This window comes from Anabrus simplex, chromosome 1, assembly GCF_040414725.1.
Source record: "Anabrus simplex isolate iqAnaSimp1 chromosome 1, ASM4041472v1, whole genome shotgun sequence".
NCBI lineage: Eukaryota > Metazoa > Arthropoda > Insecta > Orthoptera > Tettigoniidae > Anabrus > Anabrus simplex.
This window is the reverse complement of record NC_090265.1, coordinates 1067110044-1067126813: the sequence shown is the minus strand read 5'-3', so window position 1 is coordinate 1067126813 and position 16770 is coordinate 1067110044.

Here is a 16770-nt window from a genome sequence, read left to right as displayed (position 1 = left end):
GTATATTTAGGTACATTAATGCAGAAAATGGTTGCAAGAAGGACATTCTAGAAATCATTAATGAACAGGGGGAGTGATCATGTGAGGAATTTCAGAAGCCAGAAGTATTGAGTCAGCAGTATATAAATATAGTTGGTTAAAAAGCTAATGTCCAGATAGAGTACTTTTGCATCCATCTCTTGGCACAGGCCAGAGTAAAGTGTAGCTTCCACCGAAGTCGCAGTCAACATCCATGGCTGTGACAATATGGAAGTTCCTGGGGTATGGGTAGTGCTGAGTAATGACATTCAGAGCATGACTAGTGCATCTGAGTGTTATGAAGGGTGCTGTTCATAGGGTCAGGCGTGCTGCAATAGTACTTTTTGACCCAGTGAGAAACCCAATGGCAAACTACCTCACTCCTCATCTTGCCTAGTACGCCTCATTTTACTGCTGCCATTGGTTTTTGAGGTTTCCTTATAACCACATAACCTTTGGTAGTGCTATTTGAACGATCCAACCAGCCTCTGGGCTGAGTACCTAACAGACAGACGAACAACAGTGACATTTACTATAAGATACAAAAGTTGAAAACTAGAAAAACAATTGGAATTGATACGATTTCTGAGGATATATTAAAGACAACGGGTTGGGATATAGTACCATATCTGAAGTATTTGCCTGATTACTGTTTGCATGGAGCTATACGAAATGAATGGAGAGTTGCTGTAATAGCCCCCGCGTATTAAGAAAAAGCTGAAAATTATAGACCGGTAATTTTGATATGTTTTGCATGTAAGCTTTGGGAAAAATATTCTCTCTTGTTATGTTAGATATGTTTGCGAAATTAATAACTGGTTCGACAGAAGGCAGTTCGGGTTTAGGAAACGTTATTCCACTGAAGCTCAACTTGTAGGATTCCAGCAAGATATAGCACGTTTTCTTATATATACTGTATAAATGATACGAATAAAAAACTTGAATCAAAGATAAGTCTTTTTGTGGATAATGTTAATCTGTATAGAGTAATAGATATGTTACAGGGTTGTGAGCTACTGGAAAAAGACGTCGACAATGTTGTGAGCCGAACAGTAGGCAATGGTATGATGATAAACGGGGTTAAAAGTCAGATTATGAATTTCGCTAATCGGAAGAGTCCTCTCACTTTTAATTACTACGTTGATGGGATGAGAGTCCCTTATGGGGATCAATGTAAGTACCTAGGTGTTAATATAAAGAAAGATCTTCACTGGGGTAATCATATAAATGTGTTGTAAATGAAGGGAATATATCACTGCACATGATTATGAGGGTATCTAGGGGTTGTGGTAAGGATGTAAATGAGAGAGCATAAAAGTCTCTGGTAAGACTCCAACTGGAGTATTGTTCCAGTGTATGGGATCCTCACAAGGCTCAGGTTGATTCGAGAACTGAAAAAATCAAAGAAAGACTGCTCGGTTTGTTCTGGGTGTCCGGCAAAAGAGTAACGTTACGAAAATGGTGCAAATTCTTGGCTAGGAAGATTTGGGAGGAAGGAGACGAGCTGCTCGACTAAGTGGTACGTTCCGATTTGTCAGTGGAGAGATGGTGTGGAATGACATTTGTAGATGAATGAGTTTGAGTGGTGTTTTTAAAAGTTAGTAAGATCACAATATGAAGATAAAGTTGGAATTCAAGAAAACAAATTGGGGCAATTACTCGTTTATAGGTAGGGGATGTAGGTATTGGAATAATTTACCAAGGGAGATGTTCAATAGATTTAACAATTCTTTGCAATCATTTAAGAAGTGTTTAGGAAGACAGCAAATAGGGAATCTGCCACTTGGGCGACTGCCCTAAATGCAGATCAATGTTGACTGATTGATTGATTGATTAAGTGATTGATTGATTGATTGATATAGCTGTGTACCTACGTTATTATGGTGAATAGGCGACAACGGCTTCACTGAAAGTAAGGCATTTTCTTTGAAAAGTACAAAATTCATGGTCATGACGGGTTCATGGTATTTTGGTTGTAAAGTGGATATAACAATCTATAACTGGTACCAATTTTAGCTGTTGAAATCTTGTCGTTTTCCCAGAATCGCTGTGATTGCGAGGTAGAATTAGGGATTGTATATATACATATATATATATGTGTGTTCTTCTTCGTCTTATGTTTCTGCCGCTTTTCCCACATCTGTTAGGTCGCGGGTGCGAACTCTTTCGCACATGTTGACTTGGCCCTGTTTTACGGCCGGATGCCTTTCCTGACACCGACTCTATATGGAGGGTTGTATTCACGATTGCGTGTTTCTCTGTTGTCTGAATAAGAAGAGGAACGTGTTGGGACCAACGCAAACCCTCTGTCACCGAGCGATAAGAATTAATACGATACGATTAAAATTTCATATACTGCCGGGAATCGAATCCAGGACCCTCTGATCGACGAGCCTCAACGGTGAGCATTCAGCCAAGGAGTCGGCAAAATAAAATAATTATATTATTATTATTATTAATTATTATTGTTTTTTTTGATTGCGTTGTAGCTATTACTAGCCTGGTGCAACCCTTGTAAAGCAGACCCTCTTATGAGGGTAGGTGGCAAATGCATGTGCTGTGTGTGGGAAACTTCATGTTAGTGTGATGGAAAATAGTGTTGTGTGTGGTTGATAAGTTGCAGGAATGTTGGGGACAGCAAATGTATCCAGTCAATGAGCCCAGGAAATTAACATTTTAAGACCCGACTGAGAGTCGAATCCAGAGGTCCGAGGACCGAAAGGAAATGTGTTGACCACTCAGCCATGGAGCCGGACAAATTAAATTAGTGTTCTCGCCCCGAGGTGGTGCAGGTCCTCCCAAGCGGTGGTGAATTGGATGTGCCTTTCTAACTACAATCCATCCCTCCTGCCAATCTTAAATTTCAGACAATACGAGGGATCGAAACCGGGCCTCCGTGGATGATAGTTGATTGCACTAACCGTTACACTACGGACGTGGACCGCAATAATAATTGTGTCTCAGTATTTACAACGGTAGTATGAACAAAACTTTTCATGAGATTCCACAACTAAAAATAAATAAAACATGAAAATATGTACATTTAGGGGTGGAAGATCCTGAGGCTTCGAGGCCCAGCGTTGTGGACCTCTACGAGCAATCCAATGATCTGGATATTGTTGGTTTAACACATTCCTCTATTCTAAAATTACTTATCACAGATATAATGGCCCTAAGAACGAATTTTAGACTTTATTTCGTAAACTATTCCAATATGTTACTATAAAGAAATGAATATTTTTGGATATAGGTGCATTATAAATATGGCCCAGCATTCTACCTGGCAATTTTCATGACAGTCAAATGAAGATCGTGTAATCCATTTGACGGTACAAGTCAAGATTTGTGTAAGTTTCGTTGCCTCTATTCAAAAACATAGCAAAGGTACCCATGACACATACAGTCCGCGAGGATAAATACTGCCTAGCTAAATGTGGTGCAGATACTGGAGTGCCCTGGTCAGTCTATCGCTTGGCTTTCATGATCAGCCAGCTCCTAATTTGATCTCACAAGGCTGAGGAAACTACTTACCAGCAGAATTAATATCCTTGAACTCGCTGGAAGTCGGAACGAGGGCCTCTTGGTCAGACACACACAAACATCACGTTCACCACGGGCTTGCCTATTTTCAGTTAATACAATTCTACACTATTACTTGCTCTACTGCCATGATTGTCATAGCTCCTGGAGCGTAAGAATGGTCTCCTGGAGTTCCATTGAAATATAAAACAAGTAGCGAATACTTTCTTTCTTTTATTCTTCCTCTTCCAACACATATTTCCAGACCTATGGGGTCGCGGGAGCGAACTGTGTCGCACATGTGGATTTGACCCTGTTTTACGACCGGATGCCCTTCCTGACACCAAAACGAAAATAAGTACATCTAGGGGTGGAAGATCCTGAGGCTTCGAGGGCCAGCGTTGTGGACCTCTACGAGCAATCCAATGATCTGGATATTGTTGGTTTAACACATTCCTCTAGTCTAAAATTAAATTGGACATGTGGAGCCAGAAGAATTAATCAGAATGGATTAAAATCCCCTACCTGGCTGGGAATCGAACCCAGGACGCTCTGAACCGAAGGCCAGTACGCTGACAATTCAGCCAAAGAGTCGGGCAAACAAGTAGCGAGAACTATTACGGAAAAATATGTACTTTAGATAGTTAAACCGAATTTCAAAATATTTCACCTAGGTGAAACGTGTTAGTATTTTAAACCACATTCAGTACATGTACATTCGTAATAGTTATATTTATTCCTCTAGCGGATTTTCTATCTATCTGCCATGTTCTTCTAAATCTTAATTGTGTTGATATCCTAACGGCCACACCCTAGTGACTCATTTGACAGAAGGCAAAAAAAAGAATTGTCCGCCTCTGTGGTGTAGTGGTTAGTGTGCTTAGCTGCCACCCCCGGAGGCCCGGGTTCGATTCCCGGCTCTGCCACGAAAATTTGAAAAGTGGTACGAGGGCTGGAACGGGGTCCACTCAGCCTCGGGAGGTCAACTGAGTAGAGGTGGGTTCGATTCCCACCTCAGCCATCTTGGAAGTGGTTTCCGTGGTTTCCCACTTCTCCTCCAGGCAAATGCCGGGATGGTACCTAACTTAAGGCCACGGACGCTTCCTTCCTTCTTCCTTGTCTATCCCTTCCAATCTTCCCATCCCCCACCAAGGCCCCTGTTCAGCATAGCAGGAGAGGCCGCATGGGCGAGATACTGGTCATCCTCCCCATTTGTATCCACCGACCCAATGTCTCACGCTCCACGGCACTGCCCTTGAGGCGGTAGAGGTGGGACCCCTCGCTGAGTCCAAGGGAAAAACCCTTCCTGGAGGGTAAGCAGATTAAGAAAGAAAGAGAAAGAAAAGGATGAGTTTGGATCATTTCCTATGTTAAATATAACTTACTCATTCTGATGAAAGCCCCTTGGTGAGCTTTCTCATTCGATTCCTTCCACCGTATATTCTGCATCTATGTATGTATGTATGTAAGTTATGTATGAATACTCATTCCGAAGGGTGGCTGGATCCTCAACAGTTTCTTAAACAGCTGTAATAGATGGTCTAGGTGTTACTGAAGAGGTGTACAGGGAAGACGAGGAGTGAGGTAGTTTTCCATTGCCTTCCTCATCGGGCCAGCGGTTGATATTATATATCGGTCTTCCAAGACCACTGAAATGGTCACACCAGCAGACGCTATGCGCGACATTTTCAACCATTCATAAAAGGGAATAGATGCATAAATAATGCCAATACTAGCATCGCTCATACCTCAGTCACTCTCATATTTTCAAAACCAAGAATGAGACAGACAGATCAATGAAAATACAGTAACAAATTTGTTTTAGTCCAGACCAGAAGATATAGGGCTCTGTAAACACTAAGTCTTGCACAGCTAAGGCAAAATGTCCGTATTACACTGAACTATTTATTCTAACATAATTTGTAGCAAATATCAGTATATCAGGGTATAAGGAAATTTATTCTTGTCAAGTACTTTTGAGGATTTGCACAAAAGTTAGAAAATGAAACCTGTCGAGGAGCTTCGATGCTACCAACCAATTGTTAACATGAACATGTAAATCATCACTTTGTCATTTGACATCCATCATGATCTTAATAAGAAGGAACATGTTATGAAAGGTTGTAAATAGGAAAGGGAATGCTGAATTGTAAAGATTGAACACATTTATTTGTAGCCTGGGTGAAGGGAATGTCGGGGTAGTTGTGGAAACCTGTATGAAATGGGTCTATGATTGGCATATCTGTTCTACAAGAATACCTCCAGCAATAACATAATACTATACAGTACAAAAGAAGATGGTGAGCGACTTTTATGGTGTATACCTTAAGATCTCTCACTACTCGACATTCTCTGCTGGTGCAGGTGTATCCAACAAACATAGCAGACTGCCCAGGATTCGCACGGGAGCAATTTTGAATTTGTGGTCACAGGCCTTCTAAAATTTTCTTGTTAACGGTATTAGTGCGTGTTTTTCCTCCTAATATCCTGCTGTGAGTACATAACTCGCTGCGACGTTTCTCCATGGCACTCCATGACATGCATGTTGGCTGCTCATGCGATGTTATTTAAACCATTCCTCTTCTTTCACTAAAGCCCAAATCATACATTCATATACGGAAATGTACTTTTAGCTTAATAAGATTATTCATGTGAATAGAAAATTATTTTTGTACGGATTATGTTATTAATATGTGTTATTATTTTCAGATTTACATTTTACTGCAAATCATAATGTTGAAATGCTTAGTGAGGGCTATGTTTTATATAATTATATAGGAATATACTCTCGTGAACGCTTTTATATATTATGATTTTATTTATTTTCTACAATTATTCCACACACACTTCGACTCTATTACTGACGGTTTAGGCAGAGTAAGTCAAAAATAGCGGATTGCCTCCTCTTTTTTCTTTTGAGTTCCTTCACTAAAATCCCCACTTCTTGGTTTACGTTTGTCACACGGTAGTTTAATATTTATGCACCTAAACTTTCTTCAATAAATGATCAATACAACGACAACTACTACAGTGGTTATTAAGCTGAACTCACACAGAGTGACACCTACCGAGACTTTATTTAGGTAATTATGTACAGTCATTCAAAATAAGAACGAGCACATAGAATTGTCTAGTATTGCAGCTATAGTTCTCTCACAAACAATTGAACAAATAGATGTAAAGTTTGTTTTGGGTATTCACGGGGTTTATATCTATATAAAAACCTACAACCTGTTTTCCAGTCGATGACCGGGTCAGTGATGGAACTTGCGGCGAGGGTAAGAATTCTTCTGGCTGCCGAAGCCTGTCGTACTACTCTAGGGCAATGATTAATGACTGACGGAAAAAATAAAATGATAGTGGAGAGTGTTGCTGGAATGAAAAATGACAGGAAAAAACCGGAGCACCCGCAGAAAAACCTCTCCCGCCTCCACTTTGTCCAGCACATATCTCACATAGAGTGACCGGGATTTGAACCACGAAACCCAGCGGTCAGAGGCCGACCCGCTGCCGTCTAAGCCACGGAGGCTTGTTTATATCTATATGTTAAGGTGAAATAAGGTAAATTATATTTTGATAGACTGATATTACATGCGCTCATATTTCTGAACGATTCTACATGTGTTCGTGAACTACACCTAGTTAGCGAACTAACGGACTTGTATTTACTCTGAGCAGGGTCAAGGCAGCGTATGCCGCATTCTGCCATATGACACGACTGTGCTAAGAGTCTGTGTTGACTGTTCATTATTATCGCAGTGGTGATAGAGCTATCACCCTTAGTACGCCCCGGTCATGATGCATAGGGCAACCACCTGGAGCACATTCTTAGCGATATGTATCTTAACAGTTGCACAAGACAACATCAAAGTTCTTTCTCGGAAAAGGAGGTACCTGATCTTTCCCGAGGGTTCCACACTTACGGTAAGTCCTTTGAGTTGCACTTTATAGTCCCTTCTTCCTGTATCTCATTGCATCTTTAGAAATACTATTTGTATGAAACGTAACACATCATTCAAATAACAGAGAATATATTAGTCGTTGTTGTTTTTGTAACCGTTTTTCTTTCACTTTTGGCTTGGGACATCGTAATCAATAGTCTCATTTTCTTAGCTAAGAAGATTCAGTTCACACACTACACAACCATTTGTATGGTAAGGTCTGATGTAAGGTTTTTAGTCATTCATTGTAAATCACGAATGTATTTTTCTCTCTAGACGTTCGTGGTCACTTGGAATACCAGGCAGATGCCAGATGTTTCATTTTGAAAAAAAAAAAATGCAATGACGTCTATGTACTAATTCTTCTTCAACCGCTTTTCTCACACCTTGTGGGTTCGCGGGTGCGAATTGTATTGCACATGTGGAATTGACCCTGTTTTACGGCCGGATGCCCTTTCTGACGCCAACCCTACATGGAGGGATGTAATCACTATTGAGTCTTCCTGTGGTGTTTGGTAGTAAGGAGTGTTGTCTGAATATGAAGAGGAAAGTGTTGGGATAAACACAGACAACTATTCTCTTAACCGGAAGAATTAATCACACACAATTAAAATTCCCGACCCGGCTAGGAATCGACTCGGCGACGCTCTGAACGGAATGCTTCAACGCTGGACATTCGGTGAAGGAGTCGGACAGAAACAATATTAATAATATTGATAATATTATTATTAATAACATACTAAGGTCAGCATAGCGGGCTTCGGAGGGCTCTGGATTCGATATTCGGCCGGGCCGAGGATTTTAAACTGCATATGGTCGGTTCCTCTGGCTCGGGGACTGGGAGTTTGGGTCCATCTTAATACGTACCTCATCTAAATACAACACACCATACTACCAAGTATCACTGAAAAACACGATAGTGGTAAGTCCCCCAGTAGTGTCGGCGTCGGGAAGAGCTTCCAGCCACAAAACTGGCCACAAAACTGTCCAAATCCACATGAACTACCGACCCAATAAAATGGTAATATTACAAAGAAGAAGATTAATTAGTCTGGCTGCCTAGTACCAGTCGTTTAGCTGTAAACTTGCTCTCGGAAGTGCTAACCCTTCCTACCGAAACCTTGAAATTTTTTTCTATGGTCTCCGATTTTTACTCCTTCAATTTACTAGGACATACCATAATTACGGCCACGCCCATTTCCTTCCTCCCCAGTTCAAGCCTTTCGCTGTCCCCTATCAGAGATAGTGCAGCGTTGAACTACTAGCAGAATAATGAAAAAAACAAAATCCACAGCCTGTTTCCACTTATTCGACCCGGTCAGGAGTGGAATGAATGAAGCCCCATCTAGCAGCGAGTATATGAATTGTGCCGGCTGCCGAAGCCTGTCGCACTCCTCTGGGGCAATGATTAATGACTGACAGACGAAATAAAGGGATATTGGAGAGTGTTGCTGGAATGAAAGGTGACAGGGGAAACTGGAGTACCTGAAGAAAATCCTGTCCCGCCTCCGCCATGTTCAGCACAAATCTTACATGGAATGAATGGGATTTGAACCATGGAACCTTGTGGTGAGAGCCGGGCGCTCTGCCACTTGAGCCACGAGCCTCAGCAAAATAATATTATTACAAATTAATTGTTAATAAGAAATATCTACTAATGCTATTCCAAAACGAATATTCATTAATATTTTCCAAGACATATGCGTTATAAAAACGTACATTTTTAACTTAGCGAAGGATGCAGTTCTTCTGTGATAAGAAATACAAACTTTATACCTGGAATTTTAGACTTCTAGTTGTACAAGCACCCACATTAACACCTTCCCCAGACAAAGTAATTAACTTACCAAGTGTTACAGCGATTTACTCTTATTATTCACCTGAGTATCCGTTACACTGAACCGTCCTTAGATGTGAGGAACTCAAAGACACAAATATTTCAAAGCGACAGAAAAGAGAATACTACGAATTTGCACAGAAATTACAAATGTACCTTACAGATGATTCTTTATAAGAAAACATAAAGATCTAATAATACTGCCTTGAGGAATTCCTCCTTTAATGATTACAGGATCAGATTATGATTCATCTACTTTAATACTCAAGAGTTCTATTTTCTGGAAATGTAACCACCCATTCAATCACTCGTTTTTACTCTTTTTTGCCAGTAGTCTCCCATGGTCTACCCTATCAAACGCCTTAGATAGTTCAATCCGGTACAGTCTATTTGACTTCCTGAATCTATCTGCTATATCTGGCTGGAATCCTGCAAGCTGAGCTTCAATGGAATAACTTTTCCTAAACCCAAACTGCCTTCTATCGAACCAGTTATTAATTTCGTAAACATGTCTAATATAATCAGAAAATGGTTTCCCAGAGCTTATATAGGCTACAACACATGTCAAACTGACTGGCCTGCAATTTGCGGCTTTTTATTTATTACCCTTTCCTTTATATAAAGGGGCTACTATAGCAACTCTTCATTCTTTTGGTATAGCTCCTTCATGCAAACAGTAATCAGAAAAATACTTCAGCTATGGTAATATATCCTAACCCGTTGTCTTTAGTTTATCCTCAGAAATCTTATCAATTCCAGCTTATTTTCTTGTTTTCAACATTTTAATCTTATTTTATACGTCTTTGTTATCGTACGTAAATTTCAATACATATATAGTATTAGTCACTTCCTCTATCTAGACATTATCCTTGCAACCAACAATCTTTACATACTGCTAGCTGAATACTTCTGCCATCTGTTGATTCTCAGATACACGCTCCCCTTATTCAATAATGATTCCTGGAATGTCCTTCTTGGAACAAATTTCTGTCTTAAAGTACTTACGCTTCAACTTCCAATTTTTACTAAAACTTTTATGGCTGCCAATTTTGCTTGCCATCATATTATCCTTAATTGACTTCTTCGCTTGATTCAATTTCCTAGTAAGTTCCTTCAACCATTTCTACTTCTATTTCTTTCTCGCCTGCACCTCCTTCTAAGTCTATTTACTTCTCTTTTATAACATAGTTGGTCTTTAATATTCCTTTCGCCTTGAAATGTACAAACTTGTTTCAACATTTCTCAACAGTTGCTTTAAAGCCATCCCACAGTCTATTTATATATTATTTTTACCGTTCTCCGCGTATCATAATTAATTTTTAAAAGCTCCCTCATGCCTGTCTTATTAACTATATCGTTCTGCTTAATAGTCCTACTTTTTCAGCCTTCCTTTCTATCACAATTCTTTTTAAATACGACGAAAACAGCTTTATGATCACTTACACCATCGTTTTACCAGCACCATGTCCAGATTTTTTCCCCTCTAGTTCGTTCCATCACTTTCTGATTCAGCTGTCTTTCCCAGATTAACTTATTTGCCATTTTCTGGCCATGCTTCCTGTCGTTCTCATTACCTTTCCAATTGTTATTTGGTAAACTGAGATCGCCCGGTACAATCACGTTCAGTACAATCACGTTCCTTTCCGTATCGTTTGCCACATAGCTAATTATCATCTCGAAGAATTCCGAATCAGCGTCTGCGCCACCCTTTCCAAGTCTGTACTCTCCAAAAACATCAAGTTGCCTATTATCTTTAATAATAAGCCTTAATTACACCTAGAATTTCATGTTTGTAATCTTTAACTTTTTCATAGTTTATAAATTCCTCTTTCACCAGAATGAACGATAAACACTCCAGTTGCGTGTGAAAATGTCTTCATCCATTGTAACATTCTTCAACAATCATTCAACTCCTATTACAAGATCTGATAAGTATACATCTATTAAATTATTTTAAATGACCTGCTTTCTTTATTATGCTTCTATAGTTCATTACTAACATTTTTATGTCACCTCTACTTTACTTCCAGATTCCTGTACTCTTAGCACCGCTCTTTAGCCCATCCCGTTTCCCTGAATGTACCTCTTTATAAGCCTTATAAACAAACTTCCTAACTTACTCTGTGAAACAATTTTTTTAAAGGCAAAATACTTCCATTAGTGGAAAAGTATTCATACTCACGTACATGCGCTTTCAATACATCACTAACGTTCTCTTCTAATTAGGAGTTAAAAATTACTTAGCAAAAACTTAAGCATGCGTGATGGCCACAAACAACGAAATGCATAACTGAAAAATGCAGCAACTGTTGAATGATTCACCTCTTTGTTAGGTGAAACATCCATAGTTAGTATATATGATTTGTCTCTCCATGTCTTCTTAGGGGGGGGGCGATGACCTAGATGTTAGACCCCTCTAAACAACAAGCATCATCATCATCATCATCATCATCATCATCATCATCATCATCATCATCATCATTATCATCATCATCATCCGCCTCCGTAGCGTAACGGTTAGTGTTATTAGCTGCCATCCTCGGAGGCCCGGGTTCGATTCTCAGGTAATCAGTCTCCCAGGCAACCTCGGATCGAGTAGGGATATTTCAGTCGCCTTGACAAAGAATACTGCAATGTATTCGAAACGTCGGCAAACTGTACGCAATGTACAGAAAGCAACAACACGGTTCAACCCGGAAAATAAACTAAATAAAACTATTATGTACCTGAACCCAATACACTGTGTGTACTTCTTTGATAAGTTCCACACAGAGCTCCTGTAATTGTACTTTGGCTGAAGCTTCAGTTTATTTTTGAAATTAAATCTTGTTTTAATAACAGCAACATTCTCTGATGATATTGTAAAAGTGTAACTCGAAGTAAATGGTGAATGAATCAGTACAATAAATATTTTCTAAGATTTTCTTCCTCTAATTTAAAGTTAATCAAATTGAATTATTCGGTCCTGGTTCGGATGAATGCAAAACGTTCGTATGGAGGGGTGAATGGAGGGCGTCCGGACATTTGCGGCCAGCACAACATCATGGGCACTTGCGTTCACTGAGATATACTCGTGCCCTCATAGAAATTCCCCAGCAGTCACAGGAGATTTTCAGTCACTGCAGCAGGGGGTGGGCCTTATTAACTTAATCTTGCGGTATCCCCGCTAACCTGCCTGGGCTCCTGCTCGCTCGTTCTAGATGAACATTTTTCCCTCGCACGCACTTTTAGAGAATGATACCTTCAGCCATAAACATCATTCTATATCGAAACTTCCTGGTGTGCCGTAAGTGTTTACTGTTGTGAGCTATAATACAGTGCATAATGGACAGTGTGTCTGATGGAGGATGCCCAGGTGACAATTCTCTGTTGACTTACCGTATACTTTTTGTGCATATAACCATTGTAACGTGCACGATTTGCCTTATAAGTAGCTGTCAATTCAATTACAGTACACAGCAGTAAATACCTACATCAGGAAATTTCAATGATGTTTGTGGCTAAAGGTATAAGTCATTAAATAATACGTGGGAAATAAGAATGTAGGTCTAGAACGAGCGAGCAGGAGCCCAGGCAGGTTAGCGGGGATACCGCAAGATTAAGTTAATAAGGCCCACCCCCTTCTGCAGTGACTGAAAATCTCCTGTGACTGCTGGGGAATTTCTATGAGTGGGCACAAGTTCATTTCAGTGATCGCAAATGTCCGTGACCGTAAATATCCGGCAACCGAATGGGGAGCGAGAGATTCGACTTCCGGTCTCCCCACTTTAATTAATATTTATTACCTCAGCAGACTGACTGAAGTACTCCTGCCTTTCAAATAAGGTATTCTTCACCTATCCTACGCTGGAAAGGTACAGGAGCACGTTTGTACTCTGCAGCCAAATCATTTAACTTAGACTTGTGGCAAGTTTTACGATACCCGTTTATGAAGGTTCATAGACCGATTATTGCGGCTCTCAAAATAATAATACCCAAGCCAAATAGTAGGCTATCCCTACAGGCCAAAAAGGCCCTTGGAGAAGTGGAAGGTAAAGGATTCCACTATCCGTCAATTCGTAACTGGGAAGAGTAGAGCTGTTAGCCCAATGCCCAGCCATCTTTGCCCTTAACCTGGGATACATTTTGAGGCTGGCTAAGTGAACCTTAGGACCGTTTGCCTCTCCAGAAGTTAAAACCGCGACTTCTTCCCGGGATGAAGCGAGCACACCTTATAGCCTGTTACAAGGGAGCCACTTCAAAGTGGGGACAAAACATAACGACCCCGCCTCACACCACTACCCTCCAGCGACAACCCGGTGTCTATTAGCGGCTTATAGGATTTACTACTGTATGTCGTGGTCAGAGTTGCCAAATCGTCTACCTCATTAGCACCAAACGAGCCAGAGCAGGAATAAAATATTTTTATGGAATTTATTTGTCATTTCGATGTAAACTGAATTATTATTATTATTATTATTATTATTATTATTATTATTATTATAGCTCGGGAATTTAGACATGATAAAATAAGGCTAATATTGTGTTATGGTGATCTAAAGTAGGTTATGAGGCAACGAAGAGAGACCCCTCAATACTAAATCGTAAACTTAAACGAGACATAAAACTGGACTAGCTCAGTGATAGCGCGACGGGCTAGTATCCTGATGTCAAGAGGTGCCATGGGTTCATATCCCACCGTCGCCTGTTCTTGAAATTATTTCTGTAATTTTCGATTTCACGTAAGTGCCGGAACATTATGAGGCAGAAATAGCCCCACGAATAATAATAATAATAATAATAATAATAATAATAATAATAATAATAATAATATAATTTCCTTCTGTTGTTGTTGCTATTATCATATAATTGTTAACAGAATGAATGTTCAAATTACCCAAATTTATCCCACGAATAGGCTGCACACTTTGTAATGTAAACCATTTTGAAAAGTGAAAATAACAACTTATTCATAACGAACAGAAGTGAATTATTATTAATTATTCATAATTAGTATAATTATTGGCTCCTCCGTGGCCCAGACGGTAGCCTCTGACAGTTACGGGAAAGCAATACACTTTAATAATAATAATAATAATAATAATAATAATAATAATAATAATTCACAGAAAAAATCACAGATACCATCAGAAAGAGACGACTAAAATTCTACGGACACCTACACAGAATGGATAACAACAGGCTGACAAAGAAAATTCTAAATCTAGCTCTAACCCTGAAAATCCGCAACAATTGGTTAGCAGAAATACATGAAGATCTACAAGAAATGGGTATCGAGGACGAAACCATTCAAGATAGAATGAAATTTAGAAGCTTAGTAAACAAACATAAATTTGCAGAGAAACCAACAAGAAAAAATACAGGCTGGACAGAAACACGCAGAAAGGAACACAGTGAAAAAATGAAGAGATATTGGGAAGAAAAGAAGAAGAAACATTGTGCAAAATAAGTTCAAACGCGCTCCACAGCTGGGCACAACGAATCAAAAAAAAAATAGTAATAATAATAATATAATTTCCTTCTGTTGTTGTTGTTGTTATTATCATATCATTGTTAACAGAATTAATGTTCAAATTACCCAAATATATCCCACGAATAGGCTGCACACTTTGTAATGTAAACCATTTTGAAAAGTGAAAATAACAATTTATTCATAACGAACAGAAGTGAATTATTATTAATTATTCATAATTAGTATAATTAGTGGCTCCTCAGTGGCCTAGACGGTAGCCTCTGACAGTTACGGGAAAGCAATACACTTTTAGGCGTTAACTCCCACTTTAGGGTGTTTTGCATACCATAAAAAGCTTCAAATAGGTTGGATTATTGTTATTGTTTTACCTTTATTTATTTTGCGTTTTTATTCATAAATATTTGTAAAAGGGAAGAATATATAATATGACTCTATATTATTATTATTATTATTATTATTATTATTATTATTATTATTATTATTATTATTATTATTATTATTATTATTATTATTATTATTATTTTCTTCTTCTTGCGTTCCGGCCTTCTAAGACCACGTTACAATTTCAATTCTTCCTTCTTACTTGTTCTTTCCTTTTCTTCCAGTATTCTTTCATTGCTTCATTGTGCTTCTTTTTCCTGTCTTCAGTCCACTTTGTGACTGTCTTCTTTTCCTTCCTCCCTTGGAATCCTTCCATTTGTAAGACTTTCTTCCTAAAAATCTTTCTTTCCAATAATTCTTCTTCTCCAATGTTGTTCCTTTCCAGGTCTTTCTTGACTTCTTGAATCCAGGCAGTGGTTGATTTCTTTTCCCAAAGGTACCTGAAGATTCGTTTAGTTAGTCTATTGTCATCCATTCTGTAAATGTGTCCAAGAATTAGCAATCTCCTTTTTCTTATTGTTTCTGATATGTTTTCTATGTTCTGGTAAATTTCATTGTTAATTCCCAAAACTCTGCAATTCATAGAGGACATAATATTTTCCTTATAATTGTTCTTTCTAATATTTCTAATTTATCAACCTTGTAGTTCAGTGCTAGACATTCACTGGCATAAAGGCATTCTGGTTTCGCTACTGTGTTGTAGTGCTTTATTTTAAGTTTTCTTGATACGCGCTTTTTGTTATAAGTAATCTTAGTTATACCGTACGCTCTTTCCATCTTTTGTATCCTCTTCTCTATAGCAGATTTTTCTAAACCATTTTCTTGAATTGTCTCACCCAAAAATTTGAATTTCTTTACCCTTTCTATTTGACCAATATCCGTTACTAAAAACTTTGGGGCATTTTTAATATTCGTCAAAAAAAGAAATTCTCGGCAGAGATTCTCAAGCCTGTCATGTTGTCTGTCTTTGCATTGCTGCATCTGTAAGGCTTTCTGAAAGTATGGCAAAGTCATCTGCAAATGCTAGGCAATTTATTGCAACACCTTTGTTCTTCTTCCCCAGCATGAGTGGCAATATTTTGGGTTCTTTCAGTTTTCACTCCAAATTCTTACAATTTTCCCCATGACACAATTGAAAAGGAGTGGGGATAGACCATCGCCCTGCCTGACACCTGCATTTATTTTGAAAGGTCGAGATATTTCACCCATAAATTTTACTTTCGAGATAGTGTTTGTAAGTGTTTCACGAATTAGGTTTGCCAATTTAGTTTTAACTCCAAATTCACGGATTACTTTATCTAGGGTTTCCCTATCAACAGAGTCAAAAACGTTTTTAAAGTCAATAAATGTTAAAACTATTTCTTTGGAGTTTATTAATATGTGTCGAATTATAGATTTCAGGTGAAAATCTGTTCGGAGAAAGATCTTCCCTCTCTAAATCCACCTTGATATTCACCCAATAGACTGTCCAGTGTCGATTTTATTCTGTTTAGTAGTATTGTTGAGAATATCTTGTAAGCAACTGGCAAGAGAGATATACCTCTGTAGTTGTTGATATCTTGCTTGTTACCCTTCTTGTGTAATGGGTGTATTAGAGCCAC